At 37.5% G+C, this 23489-nt stretch overlaps 1 protein-coding gene across 1 annotated transcript in view; it reads left to right on the forward strand.

Moving 5' to 3' along the window:
- GLIS3 (GLIS family zinc finger 3) overlaps positions 1-23489 on the forward strand; it is a 150254-nt gene that overhangs the window by 11050 nt on the left and 115715 nt on the right. The gene's annotated exons all lie outside the window — the stretch shown is intronic.

A 23489-nucleotide genomic window follows, 5' to 3' on the forward strand; every position in this document is an offset into this window, starting at 1 on the left:
GTGATGACAGCTCATGGTTTTCCTTCATTGTCACTGATGCTTATTTATGCCATCCTAAAACTGGCTAATGAGTTCTGTATCCTCCAAGTTTACAGAGAGGAAAATTAGATGCCCCAGGTCAAACCATTAGAAACAAGAAAACCAAACTAGATCAAACTATTATATTTTCACTTTTCACTGGGACTCTTCAGCTCTAGTTAATGATTTTTCAGTTTTGTTTTATCACCAGGAGATGGCACTAACAAAATCTGTTTTCATACAGAGAGATGTACATTTCAGCCACCTTTTATAGTAGAAATCAGTGATAAAAATCCAGTTGAAGTATGTAAGTTGTGGAAGTTTTGTACCTGAAAATTCTTGAAAACTCTGCTGAGGCCACCTGCTCCTCTGCGTTAATTCAGATTTGACTGTTTTGGTGTGAATATGGGTAAGTCACATAAATTTCCTGTGCCTCCATTCTTTTTGTTGGCAAATTTATGAAAAGTTATTTTTGCATTCATAAAATGATTTGAGATCTCCCTATAAAGTGCAATTTATTGTCAAACACAAAATTGATTTTAGACGTGTGTATGCATCTATAGAGAGGGAAAGGTTGTCTATGCCTTTTCATAGAGGAGCAGGCTACCAAGAAGCTGTCCTGTGCACACTTCAGCATAGAAGTGTGAAAATACTAAATTTTGCAGTTGGATTTGGTGTTTTGGCATATTTCTATTGTATTCTTCTAGAACTATACTGCCTTTCCTAGCAGTACTGTAACATAATCTTCACCATGGTAATGTATTTCTTTATTTGGTCCCTGCTGCTGCAGACTGCTAAACAGGAAGCAAACCCACTGTTTCCTTTGGTTTAGCTGCTCTCTCCTACCACTCACCCATAGAAGACAATGAGCTGCTCTTCTGATATCTATTCTGTACCTAAAATATAAAGCAATCTTTTGTTTACTTTCAGGGTCCTTGCACAACTATAAATGCACGGAACGCTCCTGCAAGGAGCAGGGAGTTGAAGTTAATAATTCATATAGGTCCATTCCAGTTTGAAACATGTTGTGATTTTATGATTCTACAATTCATCCATGAATAAAAGTGGGAACGGTCTGAAGAAATCAGAAAATGTCTGCACCTATGAGTTTTTTTTCTTTTCTATTTTATTTCTGCCTAGCTTTTACAAAGCTAAATTTTGTAATTAATTCTCTCTCAGAGTTCAAGGAAGTTGGACTTTTTTAAAGAACCATGCTTCCATGTTTGAACTTTGGCTTTGCTTGGACAATAAACTGCTTAACACGTACCTGACCTAAACAGCTTGCACGTGTCCCTTTGTTTATGTTTCTGTTCCTCTTATACCTTTCAGGCTAAATTTCATCTCAGACCACTGAGATGTTTGCAGGCATACTACCTTTTATTCAACTAGTGGAGCATGTCTTTCACTGGGTGTACAGCATTTTTCCAGCAGACATGAGATATCAGCTCAATATGCATTGAGTGGAGTAGAAGGGGCACTAGGCATGGAACACAGAGATGAAGGTATGCATTTAACTGTCATATTGGTGGGGGTAAGTCAAATACTGTCATTTTGTACTGATGTTTGTAAAATTTTGCTTGTGATAAGCATGGCCTTCTGTTGTTTCACAGACATTGGTTCTAGAGAGGTTTAGAATGGTTTAGGTGTCATAGGGCTACACGTGCTGCTGAAGCTGATCAACTGTTGAATTTTTTCAGAATCTGGAAATCAGCTTAATAGTTTCCCCAGAATGTGGGGGACCAGAAGTTTCCCCCAAAGGCGATGATAAAGTACACATTTCACATGAAATGTAGGAGGGCCTGGGGCAGGAGTAGGGAATGAGTTTTTTCCTCTGTGAGCCCTTTGCCTCAGTTTTGTGACACAGGATACAGCTGAATACATAGGCTCTTCTGGAAAAAAAAGGAAACAACAAACCCATGCAAACAAACTACATGTTCAGGCGGTGTTCTCCAATTGCAGCTCTAAATACATGAAATGGAACTTGAGATAAAAATCTCATTTCATTGAGGTTTCATGTGGTCAGTTCTACAGGTACTATATGGTTAATAAAATCAATGGTTTAAGTGGTTTTTCCTGGGCTTTTTAGAGGAGTCTATCTCTGTGTAGTCTAACCATTTGACACATTATTGGTGTGGTGGCTGTGTGGGGGTTTAGTTGCTGGCTGGAGTTATACCATGACACTTTGTTAGAGGTTTCAGACTGTGAGAGGAGAGCCTGTCTATAGTGGATTATTATGCTTTAATGAGCAGAGACCACCACCTCCTCAGGTTTTTTGTTAACACTATGTCTGACATTTTTGGCTGAGGACAGTACCAAGCTGACAGGTCAGTAGAAGAGACGTGCCTTTCCCAGCTTTAATTATTACAACAAAGCAGTTGCTGCTTAGCATTTCCCTTGCAAAATCTCTGTAGAGAATTTTGACCTGACAGGTTTCCCTGCAAGCATTCACGTGGCAGGCCCATTCTGTTCAAGGAGCATCTCCAGGGCATGAATTTTGTGTTGGTGCTTGGCATGGCTGCACTTCAGCCAGTGAGAAGTTGCTGGATGACCCGTGATAGCTGTGTGCAGTTGTGAGGGAGTTCTGCCTTTTCCCTCTCCACTTTACCCTTGCAAATGTGCCCAAAAGCCTAATGAATTCAGTCTCCTGACATGATAATGGGTCTTACTCCAACCAATTTTCTGTTGAAATTAATGGTGTACCCAGAAATTAATATTTGGGCTCTCTTTGCAAATTGATGTAACTTATCCACATTGTCAGAATTGTTCTACAGAGCTTCCTGTGGCTTTGAGGATAGCTTGGTAGGGTAAAATGCTATTTTCTTTCAGAAGGCATTCCTTTGTGTTCGGAAAAGGTTGCTTTGTCTAACTCTACCTTGGTACTGTTGATTTTTTAATGAAATTAAGCCTTAAAAGTTAGTAAATTAATTGAGATGAATAGGAAGAAGAAAATACATTTAAACAATTGTGAGTGGATGGTATACATGGTAATCACATACTTTTCCATTTTTACTTCTTCTAGTGTCCACTCATTTTTTCCCTAAGATCAAACAAACAAAAAGAAAATAATAGAGAAAAATGTGCTTGGCCACTGCTATCTGGTCTGTATCTCATCTGCATGGAAATAAACTCCATCAGATTAAAATCTCTCTCCTACTAAAGAAGCCATATTTGGGTCTCCAGCAGACCAGTGGGATAATGCTCTTTCCCTGCAGTTTCCCTGCAGGAACTGCTATCACTTACTGGAGAATCCTTTTTTTCCTGCTTTTATAAATATTTTTTTGGGTGATTCCTACCTTGTATTTAATGAAAGTCCTTTACAGAATTGAGATTTGAAGAATTATTTGCTAAAATATGTATCAATCGATTAAAACTAGTAGATTAAAAAGCACCACTAGATTAAAATTTGCAACGTGGTTGAAAAACCACTGACAAGTATTTGAAGCTGGCAAATTGAATACGGCAAATGCCAACTGGAAATGGCAAGCTTCAAAGTCACATTTGCCCCAAAATGTTCTCTCCTTTTCCTATTGATTGAAGATAATACTGAAAACGTAAATCATTAAATTTGGCAGATTTCCTTTCTTTGTCTGTGGTCCCTAGCTGGTTTGGCTCTACTAAATAGTAATAAGAAGGTTTTGGAAATGTAATCACCATGCAATGTCTGATCCAGTTCTCCAGTTGCTAGTGGAGGTAACAGTTGTTAGTGCTGATGGGGAATGCTTGTTGGCCTTTATAAAACAGATATGCCCTATATAATTTTTCTAAATTAAGCTGTTATAGAAAAGAGGGTAGCTAACATAACTACAGAAGAAACTAGAGCTAGATGTTAGCTAGAGCTAAGATAAAAAAAGAGAAGGGTAAAAGCAGTGAGAAATCAAACTATTTATTCATAAATGCCCTATGGTCTATATGTAGAGTCCTTAGTGGAAACCAGTGCAGGTGTTTGAGTGCAGTGAGGTACAGTCCTTCCCAGCCCTTTTGCAAAGTCTCTGTGCCTCTTTGCCCTGAGATGTCACTTTCTGTCCACCCAGAGCCATGCTTCTGCTCCATCCTGGCCCTGTGTTGTACCCTGTAGTCTCTCCAGCCCTCTCTCCCTCCACTAGCCCAGCAGTTGCCAAAAGCTGCTCAGCAGCTTCTCTCTTTTCCAGGGATGGCCTTGGTGCTGTCCCTTCAAAAAGGAGCTCATGTAACCAGGAACATATTGCTCGGGTCAAGCTGTCCCAGCTTTTTTGCATTTTCAGCAGATGTTAAGTACAAGACCTTGAAAGCATGTTGGGAATGTTTCTTCCTTCAAGAAAGAAAAAATGCTATCATGTCATTTCCAAAAGAAGGTTTCAAAAAGGTTTTGAATTTCCCTTCAGAAAGGGAATTTTTAGGCTGATTTATGTTTTATTAACATTATAATTTATTCAGATTTTCTTGGTTATGAACACCAAGAGTGATGATTTTGTATTAGCATAGGAAATTGTACAGGTTTTTCTGTTAAGGTGGTACTGACTGGACTGAAGATGGAAATACAGAAATGAAAAAGTTCTTTGTCTGCTTTTCAGTATTCTCAAATCATGGGGTTTTATTGACAAATGTTTCTCTTTAATTCACTTGAATGTCTCTTCTAATAAATGTTATTTGAGTACTTTCAACTAGTGTTATATTCTGCCTTTTTCACAAGAAAAATTACTTTTACTGTAAGTTAAGCAATACAGTTTGTCTGATTCTGTCTGTTTCTGTGAGTTGTATTAGATTTGGCCAGTGTAAATGCCTTGGGATTACCAAGAGTTTTACTGTGAACCTTTTGGAAATACTATAAGTACATGCTTAGAGAAGGAAAAGAAATCTCTATATGCCGTTAAGTAATTTTTACTTAGAAAGTTAAAAAGAAAATAAGTACTCTTACTGAAATGGCACTTGAGAAAACCCAGAAAAAATGTATAATTCATGCTTTATTCAAATACCAGTATAATGTGACAGGCAGTCATCATCATTGCTGACATACCACTTTGGCAGCTAAATACAGTTCTTAATTGTATAATATACAATTTAACATGCTAGTTCTGTCCTCCTGAGACATTTTTAATGGCTTATTTCAGAGTTCAGTTGTAGCATATTTGACCTAGATTGAACTTGCATTTCTTGTATACTAGTGTTTGAACGTTTGTTAATAAATCTGCAGTTGGCTGTCAAGTTTCAGCTAACCAGACTGTAATTGGCCTGTCAATCAGAATTCACAAATAAATGTTATTTGTAAAAAAACTACTGACCCAGCATTGATGTCAATTAATTAGTGAAATATATCTTCTAACACAATTCACTGTTTCTTGTGAATGTTTTGACGCTTTTAGCACTAAGAGAAGACTGCTTCAATAATTATTTGCATAACAAGTAGCTATAAAATTAGTTGAATTTCAAGTTGGAGGAAACACTTAAAAATCTTTCAGTAATATAAGAGAAATGCTGTTCATCTTGGGACCTCAAGATGGCCTGATGGAAGATGGGTTTGCCATGGTGTACCTTCCCTGGCCAACCCGTGAGCAGTGGGATTGCTAATGCAGCTCCCTGACTTTTCTTTCTCCAGATAAGTGCAAGGCTGGTGTGTTTCACCTGCTTAAACTATACTGGGACTCTTGCTAGATTTACTGCACCACCAGAAGTGATTTTCTATATTGACTTCTTATTGTGTCTGTATCTTTCCAGTCTTGCATGTACTTTCTCAACTACTTTGCTTCTTTGGTGTGAAATATGGTTACACATCTTAGTTCTGTGTAGAAAGCCATTTATTTTTGATGCATCATGTGTGTTCATAGAAGAGCAGGGAAATTTATGCCGTATTTGTCTTTGAAATTATTGGATTCATGTGATGGGAATATTGTTTCTGACATCTTGGTTGGTTGCAGTGAATTGTTATTTAACTGCACTTTTTTTGCTATCAAGATGGAAGAAGGAGTAGAGAAGCTATATGAAATGTATTTTTGGTTCACTGAATGGATTAAAAAATTAATGGAGAGAGAAAAGAAATGAGCAAATTATTTCATGATGATTTATGTTTTCACATTCATTCTTTCATTTATAATCACAAACACTGGACACTATTCAAATCCCAGTAAAACTGTCAGTTTTTGGTCAGCCTGTTAGTCTTAACTAGAATAGGGTTTGAAAGCATTTGTTTCATAAAATGGCTTTGTATAATTGTCAATTTACTACCTCTGCTTAGAAACTTGTATGAGACCAAACCCATTAATTTAATTTTTTTTTCCTATGCCTGCTTTGAATTCCTTTATCACAAAAGTAAAATCACTTACTTGCTGAATGTGGAAACTGCTGAATGCTTTATAACTTTAACTGGCCTCATGACACTCCTGTGCAGAAATTAGGTAGGTTGATATCTCACTATGATGTTAAACTTACTGGGTATTTGAAATGTATAGCAGCTTTGAGTCTGCCTGAGGAAATATTTGAGAAACAAATGAGTCAGACCACATGTCCTGTTAGCTGCTGGAAAACTATTCACCCGTGCCTTTTCCACAGAGCCTTCTCCGTGGTGATTCCAAAGGCCACTGCTCCCTACCTGCTGGAATGTGGGCAAGTCCTGGGCACCCCAGCATGGCAATTCTGTCTTCCTTCCCTCTACGACTGCTCTTTCAACCAGCATTTCTAGAAACCAGCATGCTTGTTCAGTGAGTGCCTTGGAGCTTCATCCTGTACTCATGTAACTGTGTTTTCCCCTTCTCATTTGTATCTTCTTGGCACTCCTCTTGACTTCCTGCAGCTCAGCTTCTTCCAGGTGTGTCAACAGCAGTGATGGAAAGGAAAACTAGCTTGTACAAGATACAAATACAGTGCACCAAACTCTCCAAGTCCAGTGGAGAGTCTAATATGAAAAACCAGTCTAAATAGATCCTGATTTTAAATTTTGCACTACTCTTGAATCAAGCTTAGCTTGTGATTGGCTTCAGTTCTTGTGTGGGGTTTGTAAATATGTTTTTATAGCTGTCCTGGTTTGAAAGACAGTTATTTGCCAGTAAAGGCAGAAGCTTCTCTTTGAGAATGGAGAATGTAAACCCCCTTCCTCCAAATTATTATAAATTTGAAATTAAGGGGCTCTCAGGCAAAGGTATGGGAATTAGAAATAACAGTTCTTTACTGGGAAACTTCAAATAGAAATACAGTATTACAAAAAAACAATCCCAACTCTGACAGAGTCAGAATACAACCTGATACCCTGTCAGTCAGGGTGTTGGTAGCAGTCCCATTAAATGGTGGCTACAGTCCCCCTGCAGTGGCAGATGTGGTTCAGCTGAAGCAATGGTCCTGTAGAAGGTGCAGCCTTCCTCCAAAAGTAAAGGAATGATGTAGACAGATCCAGCTTCTTTTCTGGAATCCAGAGGAAAGAAGGGTAACCTGCTGTCCCACAGCTCCATTTTTATCTAGGTAGGAAAGGCTCAGTTCCTCCCCCTGGCTGGAGCATCTCCCAATGGGATGATGTAATTTTATCAGTCATACAGTGGGACTTAGTGGGCCATCAGCAGATGATATGTTTCTGGAGGGAGGATGGACTGTGGAGAAGATAAAGGTGATTGCCCCATCTTGTCTTAAAGATGGCCCATTAGTAGACAGTACATGCCACAGAGATAAGGAATCACTGCCCCACCGGTTTTAACAGATGGTGATAAAATACACATTTCTGGCCACATCAACCCAACACAATAACTTTGGTCTTAATATTCAAAATATTTGCTTAGACTTGTGGATTTTCTTATCATTGTGCACTATCATTCTTAAAAGAGAAAATGTATTTTTTTAGTATTTACTTTGAAAGCCAAATGGTTGAAGCCTTCAACCTAAGCCACAGTGTACAAATCTTCCATCTAGTAAAAGGAAAAGGATCTGTAGAAGACTGATGTTCTGTCAATGTTGCAGCTTCGATGACTGTGGTACCTAAGGAGAGGACTGAAATGAGGAGAAAATATGGTTATCTGTTTGGTCTGGAGAGTAGGAAAATAAGCTCCAGTGCTCTCTGAGAGAGTTCTGAAAATATGATCTGGGAGGTTTTCCTACACAGCTGCGTCCTTTGTTGGCCATGAAACAGGAATTTTTGCATTTTAATTGTCAGATATTACTGGGTGGATATTCCCTGTCCCTATCATTAGTTTCTTTTTTAATCTAAAGATTTTTTTAAATTAACCTTTTCCGTTGAGAGAGGTGGTAGGTCTGTGTGGCTGGAAAAACAGTTTCTTTCAGATTGTAACAACTTCTCCTTGTCAAGGTGACCTTGAAACTTTGAATGAAAAGTTGCTGGAGCTGTTGGTTTTTATCATTTGTGGAGGAGTGATAGAAGTTTTGTTAGAAAATGCTGGAGTTCCATAGAATCTAATAGAAAACTATGCTGATACTGGTTGTTTCCATGGAAGTGTTGAATGTATAGAAGAAAAGTTTGTATCAGATTCTGAATGTGTAAACTGATTTATTTAATTTAAATTAAATCCTGTAATATGGAATTCCATATTACATAGAACCGATTTTGTTGAAATTAATATAGTAAAATAATGTTAAAAGGAAGCCAGTTGAGTTTGGATTAAAAACTGCCAAAGACAGACAAATCACTTACAGATTAATGGTATCTTTGAAAGATAAGCAAAAAGGGTACATAGGACTTTTTTGGTCTAGCTGTCTTCTATAAAGTTCCCAAAAAGCCTTGAGTTGCTCTAGAAAAGGAAAAACAAGGCATTAAAGTAGCAACAAAGCATTTAATTAATGACTGCAAACATTTTAAAAAGTGGTTTAAATTATTGAAAGAAAACACTGAGTGTCAGTATTTTCAGTCATTCATACTTGGTTGTGAAAGGTACAGTCTGAAGTTCAGATGACTTCTTTCAAATTAGTCAGTTGCTGATGCTAATGCAGTATTCAGTTTAGGGTTTTCTTCTTAGTCTCTTCTCATCCATTTTCCGGGTGGGTATTCCAATTATTTACGTTATTTCTGCTTAGTATCTCTTTACATAGTATTATATGCACATATCCTTATTTTATATGCCATTATTTGTGCAGCACAAATTCAGAATACGAAATGCAAATGTCCTTTATTCCTATGTGCAAATGACTCGGATAGTGTAGCTGTCTAACTTGAAACCAGAAAAATAGTGGCCGCTGATTACTGCTCTGTGTGTGGTAATACTCTCACCACCGAAGCAAAAAGCCTCATCAGCTGCCTTATTTATATTGCATTAGGACATGATGCTGTATTTTCCTCCCTATATTAAAAAAAAACCCCAGCCTACTGCACATGAAAGGAAAAACCTGCATTGTAATCATGTCTATTACCTTTTGTGAAAAACTACTGTTTCTTTCCCTTAACTTCAGTTCTGCTGCCTTCTCACTAGCAATTCCTGCTCAGGGTGCTCTTAGTTGCTGCTAATACTCTGTCAAAATCTGTGACTGTTACAACAAAAACATGCAGAACTGCAAATTAAAGAAGTGTTTCAATATCTGCATAGTGCTTGTGGTCATACCTCTCCCATATCTGCCACTTGCCTTCTGTATGTGTCTTTTCATCTGAAATGGACCGTATCTGTGAATCTTGATAAACATTTTCAACATGCTGCTGAGTCCAACTGAAAATTTTGCAGCTTGATCCTTTGCTTTAAGCCTGTAATTGAATGTGGAAGGTGAATTCCTGGCAATGGTGACTAATTCTAAATTAGTGCTTGTGACAATCATGATAACTCTGTGAAGACTCCAGTTAGTGCTTCTCATTTCCCCAGACTGGTAGTGCGTGTCAGAAGCACCTTTGGGCAAGCAGTCCTTTAACAAAGGTAGTGAACTCAAATAAAGTGAGAGCCTTAAAAAGTGTGACTTTTGCTTTTCAGCTGTCTGTGGTTTTGTTTCTAGTTTGTCTTCCACCTCCTGGTTGTGCTCTAGTTATTTCCTTATCATTGCTACCTTCTGTTTTTAGGCTTTTTAAAGCAGTATTCAAATCCACTCTCAGTCTCCAACTTCTTTATAGAGTGATGAAGAGCTGTGACAGCACTCGTGATAAACAACTGTGTTCTAGTGTTAAAAAGACATAGTTTATATACAGATACAGAAAAGCATACATACAGAGCAGGTAAAGCTGCAGTGTGCAAGGTCTGACATGCGAATGACTGAAGTCTTCTTGCACAAGAAGGTAGTGTGTTTTGTTGATGCAGATTTCATTTTGCCTTTGACTTTTGGTAAAACTGATACTAATTGAAATTGTGTGTCAGAGCTGGAAGTGTGTGAAGGGATACCTGTGGGAGGAAGAGGGAGAACAAAGTGTACATGCCCCATGTTTACTTAACCGTAGTAAAATTCTGTCAGCTGGACAAAGGGACTGTACTGCTAATTGCCCTGCTACAAGCCAAGTGGAACACCAAGGACCAAATCTGTGGAAATGACATTCAGGTTACTTGAGAAGTTTTGCAAAGCTGTTCTTCCTGAAGGAAAGATCTGGGAAGTATTGTGCATCAGAGTTCACAGGTTTCACTTGCAGTTGCAGTTCTGATTTACTTTCTTTTCTTTACTCTTAATTTACTATTGTCTGCTTTTTCTAGACCAGCACTTTAGGGTCAGCCTTGGAGTGCCCTGAGCAGAGAATAGCTGTGTTAGTCTGGTGTTGCTTATTTTAAGCTTTCAGAAGTGGTTGCACTTTGCCTGATCCTGAAGTCTTAATGTGGTGTAGGTGAATTAGAAGGTTTGCTGGCACGTTTTAAAAATCTCACTTTACCTTTGCAGAGGTGGGGATTGGATGCAGGTGTAACGAGGAGCTGCAGGTTGGGAGCTGGACTGAGGAAGTTCCCTGCTGTTGCAGACATCATGGTAATATCTAGTTGGATTCCTGCACTGCAGAGGGTAGCTGAAACACCCGGATCTTGGTATTCTCGTATCGTCAGCTGATAAACATGAGCTCAGTGCCCTTGGTGTTGAAGGTGGAGAACAAGCAGGGTCCTTTCAGCACTCTTGCCAGTCCCCCTTGGCTTGGCTGTGAAGAGAAAATGCACATGAGTACATTTACAGACGGCTTTGTGGTTAAAAAATGTTGTTGAATGTCAAGTCACTAACACCATTTGAGGCATGCAATGCCTTCTATCACTCATTTTATGTGTAATAAGTAACTCAGCAAAAACTTCAAGGGGAACAAAAAACATGTAAAACTAAGCATTTTTAGCAAAAGATATGTTTGCAACTGGAGGTTTTGATGTGGAGAAGAATATGTTTAGTGTGATCTTTAACTTCCTTTCCTCTGAGTTGATTTTTATAAAAATAAATTTATCTTTTATAGGTGTTTATTTATAAGTAGAATTGGGAATATTCAAGAATACAAGAAATGTATATTCCTATTCCTGAGTAGTAAAAATGCTCTTCAAGAGCTCCAGCAATTAGCCTGCTTTTGTGCAGTCATTATAGCAAACATTAGGACATCGATTCTGTATACACAATAACCATGATTTTATTTTGTGATCTTTATTTTGCATTTATTTTCTATGCAGTTTTAGGGATTCTGGTTCAAGAAAGGTTGTGAATTCCTCAGTCTCTGAGGAGACCTAAAAAGCTTTGTAGTATATTAAACCAGAAAGAAAGAACCCACATTGATTGGACTAAAAAAAAAAGTGCTGGAAAACAAGAACAAATAGTCATGAGCAGTTTCTTTCCACATGATTGCTTCTGTGAATTCCTTCACTGTATACTAACCTATAAGTTCATTAATGGTCAAACTGAATTATTTGAATAGTTCTTCACCCACAGATCTCTAAAATGAGTCTCTTAAATTAGATATTGGAATCTTTTGCAAGGGGTTTGAACATTGAACATAATGATAGTAATCTCATTTTTCTTCATGACTACCTGGCATGTTATAACTTGACTAAGACTTTTTTCTTTCAAAAAATTCATTGAGAAAGAAATGATTTTTTAAGACTTGTAAACTGGAAACCAGAGGCTAAGCTTTGGTCCTAACAAAAGTAAAGTGACTTTTTTTTATTTCTTTAAAATAGAAAACTTGAGTGTGAGTATTGAGATTTATATTATTTAATTGAAATGTATCAGTTTATTCTGATCATAGATGTGATCCAGTGCTATAAATTAAGAACTTACACACCTTTACTGATGTGAGATTGCCTATTCCCAAGTATTTACATTACTCCACCTGGTGAGGTTGTTGGGTTGTTTATCCTTTTGGCCAACTGTATTGTACCTTTTCAAACTAATACCATGAAGAATACCGAATCACAGAATTTTCAAGCTTGGAAGGGTTCTTGGGAAATCATTTAGTCCAACTCTTGTGCCAGGGCAGGGTCACCCAGAGCAAATCTCACAGAAGCATATCCAGCTGAGCTTTGAATATCTCCAGAAGTGGAAACTGCACAGCGTCCCTGGGCAGCCTGTTCCAGTGCTCACGTTAAGGTGGAACTTGTGTTTTAATTTATGGCCACTGCTCCTCGTACTGGCATGTCCACCACTGAAAAGAGTCTGGCACCCTCCTCATGGCACCTGCCTTTGAGGTATTTATGTGTATTGATGAGAACTCCTCTGTTCTCTCTTCTCCAGAGTAAACAGACACAGCTCCTGCAGTCTTTCTTCATAAGAGAGAGGATTAGAAGAGTAGAAAGCATGTGGGACATCAAAATGTAATCATGAAAACTTCAGACTTCACAGATATCTGTTTGAATTGTCAATTTAAGAATAGTTTTTTCTTTCGAAAATCTTGTTCCATGAGCAGAAATGCAACACAATTTGAATTCTGCAGTGATGCCTGAAGTCTGGACATTCCCTGGGAAGTGTTTCTCCTCCTTATCCCACTGAACTGGTTCCACATGTATTTTATTTTTCCAGAGGTGTCTCCTAACATTTATTTTGAGTTTTCTACAGGAAGTATACTGTGTCTGTCTGGATGCAGTTAACTTTCTTTTTAGCAGCCCATATGGTGCTGGAGTTTGCATTTTTGACCAGTCTCAATAACAAACGAGTGATAACACACGGGTGTTTTGGTTCTTGGTAAGCAGTGCTTGCACAGTGTCAAGGTTTTCTCTCCATCATCCTACCAAAAAAAGGCCTCTAGGAAGGGGGTGTGCCGGAGGCTGGGAGGGAGCACAGCCAAGACACCTGACCCTGGCTGACCAAAGGGATGTTCCATGCTGTATGATGTGCTCAGTCATGAAAGCTGAGAGAAAGGAGGAGGATGTAAGGGCATTTGTGGTGATGGCATTTATCTTACCAAGCAACTTCTACACAGACTGAGGAAGTGGCTGGACACCTGCTTGCTGATGGGAAGTAGTGAATACATTTCATATTTTGCTTTGCCTCAGCATGAAGTTTTTGCCTTTGACTATCCTTATATTGACCCAGGAGCCTTTTCCATCTTTTTTTCTCCTGTGCCATCTGTGCTGTTGTGGGTGCAGAGGGAAAGACCAGCTGGGTGGGCATCTGTCAGCCAGCGACTGCCAACATCTGGGCACTCACTGAAAACTCTTGCAAAACCAGACTGCAAATACATACTCTTTCTTCTCTCAGCCTGCCCTGCAGACCTGATTCTTGAATGTTGCTTGAGGAAGAGAAGCTAATCATATAAAGGTTAAAGTACTATAACAATTTGTTTTGGTTATTGCCTTTTCTTCACTTATAAGGACTTTAAGTCTTCTCTGTTTTAGAGAGAAGTGGATTTCTGATTTGATCTTCTGTAGTCTTTTGGAAGTGGAATGGACTTTGCTTTGCATTTTTGGCATGCATTATGCATTGTAAGTACTTCAAAAGTAAACATGTTTTTCAACATAGAATTCCATGAACTGTACAATAGATTGTGAATTTCAGCATTCCGTTCACATTGACTTCAGGGAATTGCAGTCTGTGAGTTGCGGGGAATCAAATCCCTGCATATAATGAAAATGACACTGGTATACTAAAAGAACACACAGTAAATTGTATTAAGAATACATGAATGCTTGTATATAGCAGAAGTTTGAAAAATTACCTATGCAGCTCGTAAGGCCAGGTTCCATTTGTAAAAAAATTACTAATGTATTTGTGAATTTATGGTCACTGATGTTCACTAGGATGATGTCCTCAAAAACCACATGATCCATTTTGAATATTTTATTGCTACCTATTTAGCACATTCTCTCTCTCAAACTAATGTGAAGATGGGTACCACTTGATTTTTTTAGAGGTATGGAGGAGAGATACACAGTTGGGTTGACCAGCTACTTAAAACAATTTCTGTGTTCATCAGGACACTTGTGTGGGTTTCCACCCCTTAAGGAAGGTGCTCAGCTCAGCAGAGCACGCAAACACCTGCCTTTTTTATGCCTTTGTCTGTGAGCACTTCTTTCCACCTTTCAGATGGCCTTGCAGACACTGTTGCATTGGGATACCACTGTGGTTTCCTGTGTCTTTACCTCAGACCTTAGTCAAGAGCCAACTTTGGCTGCCAAACCCTGCCAACACGGCAGCCTCCTCTTCACAAAGTAATAGCTGTGGTTAAGACGTCATTCTTTGTAAATCAATTTTGGCAAGGATGACAGCTAAGGGCATGAGCAGAACTGGTATTTAGGGGCCTAAGTCGTTCAATTGGCCTTAATCCTGCCTCTTATTAACTTGGCTTTGTGGAAGGTAGATGGACTCACTTAAAAAAGATGAAACAAGCTTTCATTTTGGTCTTTTTGTTCACAACAACAAAAGATCTGGGAAACCCTGATTAATTAGTATGGCTTAGGCAGATGAAAAGAATAAGGAATGAAGAATGAAATTGAAAGAAAACTGTCTAAGGCTTTGAGAGGAGTGGAAGCATGTAGTGTCAGTACAAATTTTAAATACTTCTGTCTGTTTGTATTATTTTCCCAGGGTTTGCCTCTCATTGACATGAAGAGCTAAGGTGGCAAGACAAGTAGAGGGTTTTGTTTGGACTGTGATGATGCTAATAGTGGCCTCCTCTAAAAGTCAGCTTGAATAATAAGAACCTCTGTAATTCTATTATTACAATGTACCTTACTGGCCACATATTTCGCAGAATGGGATTGCATGTGAAGATACTAGTAGAAATTTTCAAAGAATTTGTGGTAATCTTTCAGGTGGACTTATAAGGAATAATTTCATGGTCTAGAAAATGTTCTTCCAAATAGCTCTGACATATTCCTATATCCTGAATTGAGAAAATTCATACTATGCATAAGTAAGTGAACCTTTCTTAGGTAGGACAGATGTTTGTTCTCTTAACCTCCAGAATTTGTTTTATGAGTTGCACATGGCTTTTGGCTTCTACATACTTACTAGTTTCATTAGTCTTTATGCTTCCTTAAGGACATGATCTTCTGACTTTATGAATTGAGGACTTTTGGCAAGATAGTTACAGTTACTGAATCCAGGGTATGTTTGAGCTGATTGCTGTGAAGGTGGAACAGCAAAAGATGAGTGTGAGAGCTTTTTAAATAACGAAAATAATGTGTGTCAAAATAATTTTCTTGATGAAATACTTTTGTTTCAACAAAAGTACTTTTGTTTCCATCACGGGTGGAAAGATATTTCCATAATGGTTTCAGATACGGCTACTGTAGCAATTCAGACTTTGCTAGTGTCTGATAGACATGCTTGTAAAATATATATATTAGTTAACAAGATTATCACTTAAAACAATTGTGTTTTTACTGAGAAGTTTTTCTGAGGTGATAAAATATATTGATATTTAATGAAGCATGAAAGACTTAAATGAACCATGAAAGCAACAGTTAAACTAATTAGCTGAGTATAAAGCCTCTTAGAATATGTATGTTATATGGGCTGTATGCTTGTTATTTCTGCCTGGTTAAACTAACAACTAGGATAACATTTTACATTTTAGGAGAAGCAGCCTTAAACAGTATCTTGTTTTTTGTTGTGGGAGAAAATAAAAAAAATGTACTGCTCAGAATCTCAGGGACAATACTGTTTGAGAAACAGTTGTGTCCTTGAACAATTGACTTTAACTGGGAAACAAAAACGTACTGAATGTGACTGCAAGTTGCTTAATTCCTGCTTCCTGCAGTTTCTGAAGTTCTTTCCATGTTAACATTTATCCCCTGTTTTAAATGGGTATCACTATTAAACAGGTTGGCATTTATCTGCTTTTTTTTCTTTTTCTTTTTCTTGGACATTTTGATCTGTTAGAAGAGGAAAGATGCTTCTTTGAGAAAGAGCAGTCAAATACCTTGGATTATCTGTAAAGATTTGGAAAGGGAGCCTCGCGTGGGATAAGAGTGTAACATTAAACAACACTTTCATTGCGTGCTTTTTTTGCTGAACTCATGCTATTACTGGATCGTGACGTGCAGCACAGTCTGGCACTGATGTATGATGTGCCAAATAAAGCAAATACAGGCAAAGACCATGGCCCATGCTGCAGGTAGAAGGCAATCTTCTTGCTCTTCTCTCCTCTGCCCCGGACTCCTGCACAGAAGGCAGGTTTTGCTTGGAGGGTGTCTTCATAGAGTACTGGAGTTTTAAGGCAGCCTTCATCTGCTGAGAATCTGTCCCCTTACTCGTGGTGCTCTGCTGCATCCCCTTTTCTGAGTGAGTGAGGGAGGCAGAAGGTCTTCCCTTTTCCTGGGGCCTGGAGGAAGGAAGTGGTCTCCTTCTTGCCATCACTGCCTGTGCAGGCAGGCTGACAGGAGAAGCACATGTAAGGGGTGCCACAAGGAAGATAGGCAGCAGTCCAGTGAACACAGCTAGAAATCATGAATTTCTGTCTGAACAGCGGGTACAGTGCTGTGCTGATTTGCTTTGATACCTGGAATGATCATTCGAGCAATGGATCTGCATGTGCCCAGAATTACAGATAGCAAAACTCCTATGTGATATTTTCAAAAACACCAAGAACATTCAGATAAAAGAAATTACCTGAGCATGTTTTAACTAAAATGGAGGGAAAAGAAAATCAGTAATTAATGGAAAATATTCTAAGAATGTGTTTCTAACATGAATAAAAGCACAAATGTGCAGTGAAGGTTAAACAGTGCTAGAAGCTGTTGCAGCAGATGAAATGCTACATAGTACAGAGAATTGTATTTTCTAGAATGTTTCCTTATTGCCCCTCCGTAGGTGGCTGGCTTGTAATCAGATAATATCAAAAAAGGAGTATTCAAAAAAAATTGCTGTAATGAATGCACTTATTTTGCAGATGACTGCAACACATTTAAACACTGGGCAAAGTGTTTCCCTATTGATTTTTCATTTGAATCCAATAATTCATAATATATGTGGAAGTTTTAAAAATATAATTTTTTTATCTGCTTCCCAAATAATGCCACATGTAAGTGAAATAGTAGTCTGTGCTCTCACACACATACTGATATATGCTCTGTTTATTTAAGTCAGATTCAGGCATTAATTCTCCAGTGGGACTGCAGCTGGAAGGTATTGTCTCTTATTATCTCTAATTCAAATACAATTATCTTCTGTTCTTTCAAAACCTGTAAATTTCCATTTTGATTATAATAGTACTTTTGTCTTTGTATTGTAGTAATATTCTAAGAAGATAACCAATACTGAAACTTAAAGCATGAAACTTGTGTTTTTTCACGTGAAGTTATTCACAATTCGATTCATATATATCTATGACTATATCTATATATTACATATATCTATAACTTCTAGTGGAGTTTCTCTTGATCTCTACCAGTTATTTGATTATCATGGTTGTACAATGTGCTAATATTTCAGAAGTACAAACTAAACAGGGTAAGTTTGGTAAATAGAAACTATAAACAGAAACTAATACTATGGAAAACTTGTAGCACAAACCATAGGTGTAAAGCTATGAGTCTTCTGCAATAGAAAAGCAAATACCATATTATCCTAATTAGGACAAAAGCAGAAGTCATCTAATGTTACTGATAAGTAGGGAGTTACCCATTGCAGCTAAAACATTTATATTTTAGTTCAGTTAAATATTAACTCGTGTGTGCACTAGTTAACTGATAACGTCTTACATTTTATGCAAAATAAAAAAACAAAGTAGCATTCAAAATAACTTTTTAATAAGTGATAGGTCTTCCTGATGTAGATAAAACAGATTCAAAATTGGTATGTGATATTAGAGATGTATGTAGACCTAATTGAAAGTCTTTGTTTTACTGTGTTTGTTCTTTCCTGGAAGTTTCCTGAACCTGACTGTTTCATAATATATTCTTAGTTTAGCCATTACAAGACCACTGTTTTCATTTGTTTAAATTTAGTGGTTAAAATGTTCCATAGAAGTAGGTGATCTCATTGCTTCTGCTCTAAACCAGCTAAGTTAATCACCTGTGAGGTATTGTTTTCACTGGTCGGTTCTGGATAATTTTTTACCTTGGTTCCAGTTGAAGGGAGACATTGTTTTTTATTGTGCTTTGTCAGTGTCTTTTGTCTCACAGTGGGGTTGCTGAAAGTACATGCTTGTTTACTTCATACAAAGATTGCAAATAGCATTTGAAATTTGTGCAAGTTGATTTATTGAGTGCACTCTGGTAATAAAAAAGCTGCCTTTACGAGATTCAAAGCATGAAGAATCTTTAAAGTGCATACACAGTACTTTCTCTTAATACCATGCCATCATAAAATTCTGTTTAGTGTATTTTCTTGAGATTATTTTTATTGATTATAAATATTAGGTCTCTGTAAGCAGTTAAGAACATGGGTACACATCCAATACTAGTCAGATTAATGGTGTGTCTAACTCAATGTTCAGAGTGAACACTGACAGAGGATTTGGAGAAAATTTGTTACTAAAAAGTCATTGTTGATTGTGTTAAGAAAACCATAAGCTATGATCATAACTGTGATGTTAAAACAGTGAGCTTTTAGAATCTTAATTTCAGGATTTTCTCTCTAACTACAAATCCTTGATTTGTTTTGTTTTGTTTTTAAAAACAATAAATGCTACGAATCTCTGTTTCACTAGCATGTAGTGTCTGTGTGATGTATTGTAGTTGAGAAACTATTTTGTAAGTCTTGCAACACAAATGATAATTCAGCAACTTTTTGAGTCATAGTTTAATAATTTACTTGTACTCTGAAAAACTCTAGCTTGCATGCCATAAAAAAACCTCATACCTAATGTACTTGTGATTGAATTTTTGTCCATCTTACCTAGAAGCTTCATGATCTTCCAAAAAGATTAGACTCAGGATGCTATATTGAAGAAGCCCACATTTCCAAATCAGCAAAGATTTTATTTGATCATATGGTCATAGAAGCAAATAACAGTATTACCCATATCCTGTCTTCTAAAAAAAAAAAATTGTTGCCCTTTGAAGCTCTGGTTTAACACACTTAAAGAGGGTTCAGAGGGGGGTTTCAGAGGGTTTGCTGCTCTGCAGCTAGTATCTCTGGCTACATAGTTGTGCAATAGTGTCTCTGAGGTGGCTGTAGAAACAATAGAAAGTGGCTGTTTAGTTTAAGGACAAAGGGACAAGTGCTAGCTCTCTAGCAGTCATTAATATAACTAAAATTGCTGCAGGGGAAGTCTGAAAACTTTGGCAGGCTCAAGGTAAGAGGGACTGAGATACTACCATTGGGAAGCAAGTCTTCTGTGCAAACATTAGAGTTTTTTGAGTTACCAGCTACTGTGAGGCCCCTGCCCCCCTCCAAATAGGGTGTCAATAACCCTGCAGAGATGGTGACAGACAGTAAAGATGTTTGTGGTAGCTGGGGACTGCAACATCCAGAAGATTAAATGTGTTGTGAAAAAAGGCCAAATGTGTTTTCAAACAGCCTTGGTGAGTTTAGTCTATATGAAGAATACATGCACACCATCTGCCTTGTTCCTTTGGTCCTCTTCTGTATTTATTGTCTTACAACAGGCTTTTGCCTATGCCCTTTTCTCATTATTTTGATGAGCAGAGAGTCCACACAAACAAGAGTGATAGCCCAATACAAGGGAAACATTAAAGCCAACCTCTTCCAAAGCTCTTAAATGTATACATTTTCTGTGTATGGGGACACAGAAAATCCTCTAGGGAAATTAACTCTTGCTCTCTTATAGCAATTCTTTATTTCTAGCTGTTGCTCTAACAGTTACAAGGAGCAGGTTTTCAGTTCACGTTGGTAGTTTGTTTCGTAGTGATTAGTAACAATAGAATTTTTTAAACAGAGATGTTTGAATTTGATTTGATGTTATGTATTTGGTATGTATATAGTCTAACAATTAAAACTGGTTATGTTTTTATATGTTTTTGTCAACCATGATTTATATATGGAGAGCATAATTTACAATTTCAAAGATTTGGTGAAGCAGTTTTATTTTTCATCCTGTGATACTTGACAGAATTTAAAAAATTACTGCTTTTAACATAGAGAAGTAGACAAGGAAATAGGTTGATTTTCAGTTAATATCTGATAAAAGAAAATGGTTTTTAGATTAAACTGATTTCATGTTGGATTCTTCCACCAAAAAGTAAGAGAATTACATAAATTAAGAAAATCTCATCTGAAATTTCGTGTGTCTAGAGTAGTTGTATTTTTCTGCATTCTTTGAATGCTCTTCAGAAGATTGCAGTGAAATAATTTTGCATTTCAAGGTTGAGTGAAGCTTAGCTATTAACCAAATATAGAGAATAAACAGAGAAAATAGGCAGCCTAGTGAATGAGGAAGTGAATGGATTAAAATATTTCCATAAAAATTTTTACTGTTTCTACTTGTTAACTATTACTGTTATTTGTTGATAAGGAGCAGCTTTGATTTATGTGTTATTGTGTTTATGTGGAATGAAGTGCCTGCTCTGGTCTGTAACTGTAAGAGCTGTAACTCTTACAGTGTGCTACTGCAGGACTGATTCTACATCCTTAGTTGTTGGCTTTGTTGGATTGTGTCCTGATCTGTATCCAGTATAAAAAAAAAGAACCTACTTCTTTTGCTGATTTAAAGTATTAGCTTACATATTTGTTCATAGAATCTACAGTGTCATTTAAACCCTGGTGTCCTCCTGAGAGTTTCCTGTTTATCTCAGCTGATGTAGATTCAAGGCTTTGAGGAGTTTCTGGTTGTCCTTTCACCATTCTGAAATTTTCAAGCTTTGGGGCAATGATACAGGACTGAGGGCTCCTCTGGCACTCTGGCTGTGTGATGCCAAATGCTGATGCTGGATATAATCATTCTGACAGCTGACATTTATCCAGAGCTTTTGAACACACATTCTGACAGCTTTCCTTTTTAGCAGTAGGCTTATGACAGGCCAAATGTCCATGTTGCCTCTGTATAACTTTATGCTAGTTCAAATATGGTCTGTACTTTGGTAATGGGCTTGAAGTCAGCTTCCCATCTTGTGTTCAGACTTAGTTCAGCATAGATGGGATTGTATGCTGCTGCCTGGTTCAGATCAGATTGATGCTGTTCCGTGACCTGCAGGGCACAGACAAGGTATTAATGATTGTCTTTTGATACATTTATGCCTATATGAAGCAGCTGATGCTTTTCACAGCAGCAGCCTTTTACTTTGCTCTTTCAGTCTCCTTCAGTGGAGGGAGCTGATGATTTATTATTCCATTATAAACTCCCCTGCCTTCTTTCCAGTGGAAGAATTGTTATTTTTCCTTCTAACAGCAGATGTTTGTCAATGATAAAAATAACAAAACATTTTGGATCTGTTTCTACATCAGAGAAAAGTCCAGACAAATGTTCATAAGAACTAGATTCTTGGATAACTTTTGTTTATCATTCCAGTAATACAGTCCCTCCAAATGACATAATTTCTCATGTTTCCCTTTCAATGGCTAGCAACCAGGCCATTTTTGGTCATCATCCTTACCATAGCACAGCAAATTGTCTTACCTGCTGTTGGCATCCCTGAGGTATTTATCTGTTTATACACAGATAATAATACCAGACCCTGTAATTAAAAGGGAAACCAGGATTGCAATAGGTATGCAACTTTCTGTTTTTAACAGCACTGGTTTGGCATTACTCTCTTTGCTGTTTTTTCTGCTGGGATTTGTTTTTTTCCAACATGTAAGTTTCAAGCAACTCAGATTATTCATGAATAACTAGCAATTTCACTGTATTGTTGCAGATTGTTATTTGAGATGTCAAATGATTTTTCCCTAATGGAAATCTGACAAATGCACAGTCCTTGATTCTCTGATATGATAAAGCAAATATTATTGTTACTACTGAAATTTGTTTAAAGAGGCCTTTAAGTGAAGAGTTTTAATGGCATCACCCAGGAAAGCATCAGTATATGCTCTCCAAGCATTACAACTATATTTCAGTGTCAAACCCAGCTGGGTAATACTACACTTCTCCTTTATGCATTTGGTGAAGAATGCCTTTGGTTCTTTCTGCTAAAGGCACTTTTCCAAAAAATACTAACTGAACATTTATGATACATGCACACATATAGGCATATGATGTTGTATTATTTATTTTTTATAGTGTGAATAGTTTTTATTTTGCCCCACCTAGGTTTTTGCTTAGAGGAGTGATATTCATTTTATTATCAGAGGCAACTTACATTTGCTACTTGTTACAATTTAATTCTCTGTAACATTATAAAATCAAATGCTGAGTAGCACATTGATTCAGCTTTAGTGAGTTCAAAATATGTACTTACCTGCTTCACAGGAAAGAAATTAAAATACCTTCTCTTTTTCTTTTGCTTTAATTGAGCATCTGTAGTAGGAACAGACAGTAATCCTAGAAGAGCTTAAATGCTTTGTTGTCAAGAGTGGAGTTGAGTGCAGCATTAGGAATTTTCTTTACCTGTTTGTCCTTGGAACTATTTAATCTGGAGGGGATTGAAAGATTTGGACTTTGACTGAGAGAGCCATAAATGCCTTAATGTACTTCTCTCTGCAGTCCACAAGCCATCTGGAGAAAAACTTGTATGAGTTGTATGCCCATATAAAAAGTAGATTTAATTTAGGAAAATGGTTTACATTGAAATACTTTTCACTTTTTGTCCTGATTTTGCTATCCTACTTTGTGGAGTATTCCTTACATAGGGAAGCAGCTAGAAATGTGAATTGTCTAATTATTAATTTTGAACTGTGATGAGAATTTGCTAGTCCAACAACTTCCATATTATGACCTGCATTTTAACTTTCTAATTGCAGTGTATTTTAATGGAGGCAAACTTGTAAACCACCGTCTATGATCTAAAACACAACACAAAGTACACTGGGCATTTTGAAGGTGTGTGCCGGTGGCCAGCTACCTTTTGTGCTTCTGTTTGAGTAGGCATTAGTTTGAGTCATGGCAGCAGTGATTAAGAGCAGACTGTGGCCTTTAAAGAAAGTCCAGAAGACTTGTCAGTTTGATTCAGTTCAGATTCCTCTACCTAGGCTGATCAATCTCAGGAATAATGGGTTCTAGCTGTGACTCTCCCCTGCTATTGAAACTATGCAGCCAGCACACAGTCCGTGTGCATATCAGTGGTCTCCTTGCTTTTTGCATGGGCAGTGGTAGGAATGATGGAAGGGCTTGCAATGGATTGCAGCTGCAGGGTTTGGTAGGACTGGGG

The sequence above is a fragment of the Erithacus rubecula genome (assembly GCF_903797595.1).
Source record: "Erithacus rubecula genome assembly, chromosome: Z".
NCBI lineage: Eukaryota > Metazoa > Chordata > Aves > Passeriformes > Muscicapidae > Erithacus > Erithacus rubecula.